Source organism: Lactuca serriola, chromosome 4 (genome assembly GCF_051521515.1).
Source record: "Lactuca serriola cultivar US96UC23 chromosome 4, Lser_US96UC23_V15, whole genome shotgun sequence".
Lineage (NCBI taxonomy): Eukaryota > Viridiplantae > Streptophyta > Magnoliopsida > Asterales > Asteraceae > Lactuca > Lactuca serriola.
The window spans coordinates 388659848-388666243 of NC_136411.1; positions in this window are offsets into that span (position 1 = coordinate 388659848).

Here is a 6396-nt window from a genome sequence, read left to right on the forward strand (position 1 = left end):
TTGTTTCTATAGATTCCTCCATTCTCCTTGTTTGCCTATTTCCGAAATTAGGGTAAAACATCAAAAGAAAATGACAAAAAAATTAAAATTTATTGAAAATAATGACAGAGCTAATTTGACTCTTTAATGATCAAAATATGGAACCAGCGCCCAGTGGAATTGATATGTGTAACATAAATAAAACTTCATATTCTTCTATAATTGCAAATTCAGGAAATAATTCTTGACATCAGATAAGAATTACCATTGATAGTTAAAAACAAATACCTTTATTTTGTTATTTTCTTTGTTTTTTTCTCCAATCTCTATTCTTCCTCTTTAATTATAAAAGCTCGAGTTCTACAACCTAAATTTCTTGTAAGAAATAATTATGACAACAAAGCTAAGAAACTCCAACCAACATTGATTCATGTATGTCAAGGACTATATACGTGACAGAAAGAAACCATAGGGATACTCTATGTCCAAATTGAAAACATAGGTCTTATTAAAAAAAAATACATAAAACAAGGACATTTTTGTAATTTACCCAAAAGTTTATAACACATAATCGAATTGACACATGAAATTACCCACGACCTTTTATTTCTTCCAAAATTTCCGATTCAAAAGGCAAATCTTCGGTTCCTTTTTCGTCAACATTGAGCCTTCCAAAAAAATCTTCATTCTTTCACGCTCGTGTATCGCAACGAAATCCATTTCGCCGGACTGCTTGATTTCCGATCAAGTTTGAAATGGATTTATTCCCGAATCATTCGACGATACGTCTCAAAAGTTATCGGGATAAATACCTCGTTGCAGACAACGACGAAGAATCCGTCTCCCAAAATCGAGATGGATCAACAAGGAATTCACATTGGACAGTGGAAATCATCGATGAAGATTGCATATCATTAAGAAGTTGCTACGGGAAATACCTAACTGCATCAAACAAACCCTCAATTCCTGGAATGCGAGCTCGATATCTCAAAGTTACCCAAACCCAACTCGGAAATCTTAACGCTGATAATCCGATCTCAGCTGTCGATGATTGTTCTGTTACAGGGAAATGGAGTTCTGCGCTTCAATGGGTTCCGGTGATAACAGAAGACGGTTCAGAAGTTCGATTGAAGACTCATTACGGGAATTATCTGCAGTCGAACAAGGGTCCGCCGCCGTTGGGGGCGATGGTGACTCATGATCTTCCTCGGAAAGAAGGGCCGATGAACAAAAGGATTTCTTGGCAAGTCGAATTGGTGGATTCGACTTCGGATTTAGATGCATCGAAACACTCTGATTCTGTTAAAACCAGAATGGCGCTTTATGCTAAAGCGTTTGCGAGTAAGGGGAAGGAGAAGATCAAGGGGTCTGGAAAAGGAGGAAAAGCATGATCTTGAAGCCATAACCACCGTCCACCGCCATCACCACCGTGAACGTGATCCCTGACCATAACCGTCACAATTAGATAAAATTCGTTGGAAAAGATTTCCCGTAGAAAAAGAAAAAAAAAAAAAATTGGTATGTAATTAGTCACTAATTATATCCATATTATCGCACTTAATTCATATGTTACTTATAAATTTTAAGAAAAAGAACAAAGTTTACTAGTGAATCGATCCCATTCCCATACATTTTGAGGGAACATGTTTTCACCAAAAGTATGATACCATATTGAATCATCCCAAATCCCAAAAATGTTACTTCGAAGCCATTTGAACTAAATACATTTCACTATTCCAATGTTGATAATGAAACAAAATAATCTATAGATTTGGTATAAACTGAATAAGGTTTTAGGTTTGTGCTAGATACCCGACGATTCAGTGTTGTTTAGCAAGGTTGTTGAATATATATGTTCAACGAAAAACTGCCATTTTAACATTTTAACCAAAATCAGAAAAACAATTCTTTGTAAGTTGATGTAGATATATTCATAAATAAAAAAGTTAGGTGGTTAATTAAACGCCCTTAATGGCTGAAGGCTGAATCATTCAAAGTGGTTAATTAAACGCCCTTAATGACATAAGGATGTTATAAAGTTTTCATCATGATGCCATATGCATGTAAGGTTTCTAATATTTTTGTAGTTTCGATACTTTAGCAGCCAACAATAAAACATCTTACATTGATAGCATCATTGAGATTTTTCTCATAGGAAGTATTCTACGTCCTTGATGTTCTAGTTAAACGATAACATAAAGTTTACGATCAATCCCAAGAGCGACTTTTAGGTGCTATGTTGCTCTGTGAATTTTGTGCAATTCACTTATATTTTTCTAAAATTATGCGTAATGACAAAATGTTTGTTGTTTCAACATTGTTTGAATTCGAGATATACAAAAATAACGAGTCAAAATTAGTACATCTGATTACATATTTTCTAATAAAACAATTACCTTTTTAACTCATGTTTTGAGAAAAAACAAATAATCAAATTTCACATTCGTTCATGGTATGTATTGTATGTGACACACAATTCAATTATTTAGGCAGGAAATAAATATCCAAACATAAACCAATGCAATTCTTAAAACATTCTATGGTATCTTACATTGAATGTTGGCATGTTTTATGACATATGTGTGTTTGGGCTTGTACCTAATACATGAAATCATCGACTAAATATGTAGTATAGGATGTGTGCTTATTGACCAATATTAGTCTTCTGTAATATAATCTAAGGGGCATGTAGTGGTGACAAGACTGAAATGATGATAGAGGAAAACAAATACTTTTTTTTTCGAATGGTAGAGATCTTATAAAAAACACCAAACTAGCAAGAGACTACCAGGGAAATAAATAAATCAAACAATCACCATATTCACATTAGTCATTTGGCAAGGATATACATCACAACAAATAAAAAGTTAAATTCATTTAAATGGATTTTACATAATTAGTAAAACAATCATCAATAATATAATGGACCTGATGCAAAATATATGACCCATCTGGTCGAATAAATGTTTTTTTTGCAAACATAGGATTATCGATAGGTCCATCTAGCCAAAATACAATTAGGGTTTCATGGGGGTCACACGACCACATCAATGGGGCAAAGGCCACATGAAATGACATAACTGTGTATAGTAGCACACAACCCGCAACAATGGAAATAAGCCGTTAGATGAGCGTTGTAACCTCCTTCCAGACAAAGATAAAAAAAAAAAAAAAAAAAAAAACATTTCTCAAACGAAGATTGGTCTAGTTTTCAAGGTTCTAAAATCTAAAATACATCCCTTAATATAAAAAAGCAAATATTTATAAAATTTAAAATTTAGTTGCAACAGAAGATCTAATACTACTACAAATAATGTATTCACAACGTAACCGAATCACATAAAATATATATATATATATATATATATATATATATATATATATATATATATATATATATATATATATATATATATATATATATATATATATATATATATATATATATCAGAAAAAACCTGATATAGTCCCAAAGCCATATCATTATGTAACAAAAACCCTAACAAGGTTCACAACAATGAGAGGCAGTCCATAACTTGAAGTTCCCTATGTGTTAGATAGGATTCAAATTCTCAAATACAAGGACCCAAATAGCTCCCTTCTAGCGATATCCACACATAAACGGATTTAGGCACCAATGAATGAGTGCTAACTCTAATAGGTGAACAAAAAAGGTTTTTAGGGTTTAGATACAACAAAACATACTTTCTCTTATAATTCTCAACATGACGGTTCTAAACATATTTTAGGCTTGAGACGAGAGAGAAAAAAAGACCCTTAAAATACATAAATTTCATTAACTTTTTTAGTAATAACTCAATAACTGAAAGAAAATTATTTATACTAACTTCTAAATATAACATTTTCGATTACAAAATTATTAATGATATCTTCAAGATCGATCTTATAATTAGTAAAATTCATAAAACGTTTGGCCCCTTTAAAAAATAGGTCATGGACAGTCGTCCCTATCGCCATCCTCTAGGACGGGTCTGATTCTCAAATGAGTTTAGATCACAGTCACAAGGAACGTGAAAGTGCCTTCGAATTACATTTCGGATCGTGCGTTCCAAGTTGTGGTACACTTTCGTACCAAACATTGATGGATCGCGACCTGGAACGTGATATGTGGTGTTCCTAATTTTGTATTTGATTCAATTGGGTTCGAGAATTGATGGACTCTGAAACTTGAATTGGTGAAATTGGGATTGCGTACTGGTACAATTGGAACTCAAGTGTGTCGCCCATTGATTTAACTGAAATCCCGTTTTTTTTTCTCTGTGATGTGATTATGCTATATGTTGGAAAATATACGATTTGATTTTTCAATTGATTTTGTTTTTTACTTAATTAATTGTTATTATATGTAAGTGATCCTCGTTCCAGTGACTATGGTTTAGATACAACAAAACCTACTTTCTCTTGTAATTCTCAAATAACTATTAATCATCATACAATGTAAGACCAATCCTGAAATAGTATTAACGAGCATTATGGTTTCACTAGGCTATGGGCCCCTTCCCTTGATGATGCCTCCTTAGCCTGGCTAAGGAAGCTTGATGAACCATTCAACTAATTGCACGACTCTTTGTATGATTGGCCTCATTGAATATTACAAGCATTGTCACATTCATGTGTGTTCTTTTTAAATTCATTCTGTATCCTTTATTTATTGGCTATATGTTCTATGTGTGCGACCTAATAAGTTAAGATGACATTGACAATTGATGTTAGTGTGTTATGTCTTTTGCACATTACTCCAACACAATTTTCCTTTCTTATCGTTGTGGGTTTTATTCAATTGGTTTAATAATGTTTCTGTTTATTTTGTTTGGTTTGAGCATGTTTTTAAGCATCTATATAGTAACCATAACTGAACTGCATAAAGTTCAACTGAATCAATTTTGTGGATGGAGCTTGAACAAGTATTTCTTTTTTTTTTTTTTTTTTTTAGGAAGGGGAGGGGAGGGGCAGCCCAAATTTTATATATTTGGGTTTAATATTTATAAAAATTAGTAGACTATTACTATATCTAAGCAAAAATACATACATACAAAGAGGGCCACAGCCTCTTCTGACCTTAATAAGCTCCACATTTTTGTGTTACTTGGAAAAGTAGTCAAACCGATGGAACTTTTAGTTTAATACGAAAAAAATCCATTTTGTTCTTAATCTATTAGGAAATGGACAAAACAATAATTGAAAAGAGTGAATCTATTATTTATTTCAATCGTTGATATTTTCTTGAATAAAAATGATTGGTAATAAATGAAATAAACATCAATTGTAATATTATTTTAATAATATTAGAAAGTTTGCATAATAATTTTGATACACACTTTTTAAAAAAAATAATAACATTCAATAACTTATTTGGGTTATTCGTTTTATACGAAATAGTAGAAAACGGAACATTAGTACAAAAATGAGCTATGGTTACACCAAAAAACTGTGACCATATGCCTATAGTCACACCTTTTTTTTTCATCGGAAGTGTCACCGAAGGTCGTGCCATTTTAGGCACCATACAACTACTTTTAAATTTAGGGGGTGTTTGGCTTAGCTTTTAAAAGCCTAAAAGTCCTTTTTGGAAAAGTTGTAAAAAGTCAGGATTTCCTGACTTTTCCAAAAAGTTCATTTTCCTTGTATAAAAACTCCAAAAGTAACTTTTAAAATCAGCTTTGCCAAACATCTTTTGCCTTTTTTTTCTTTTTCAAAAAGAACTTTTGGACTTGAAAAGCTAAGCCAAACACCCCCTTAGTGGCTGTAACATATGAAAACCTGTGACCATAGCATAAAAGTGTGGCTATAGGGTAGAGATTTTTGTTGTTGTACACTATCATTTTATCTAATATTGTGGTCGTAAACACTTTTTAGACACACATTCTTTTTATTTTAGTGACTATCTTTCATATAATGGTTACGTGAAATTATTTTTAGTGTGACGTATTGCTATTAATTGGTCACACAAAAAAATTTCATTATGACTATAGACTATCGTTTAGAGACACAAAATTAAGCATAGCATGACCATGTTCATCAAATGGCCACATGAATTTATTATCACTATTACGTTTTGCTAATAAATTGTCACACAAAAAATTATTTGGTATGTCTATTAACAATCTTTTAGACACACATAATTAAGCAACTCATCACCATGTTTCCAAAATGGTCACATGAATTTATGATTTTAATGACCAAAAGTATTTTAAAGACACATACTATATTTTTTACTATGATTATCTTATAACTTACAGTCACATACGTATAATTTATCATGAATGTTGCTATCATTCAAACACATAAAACATAGTAAGTGTGGCTATTTTATATCTTTTCGACATAGGAAATCAATTAAACATAACTGTAATTGATTTATAGAAACAAAAATATATATAATAGTGGCCAATATTC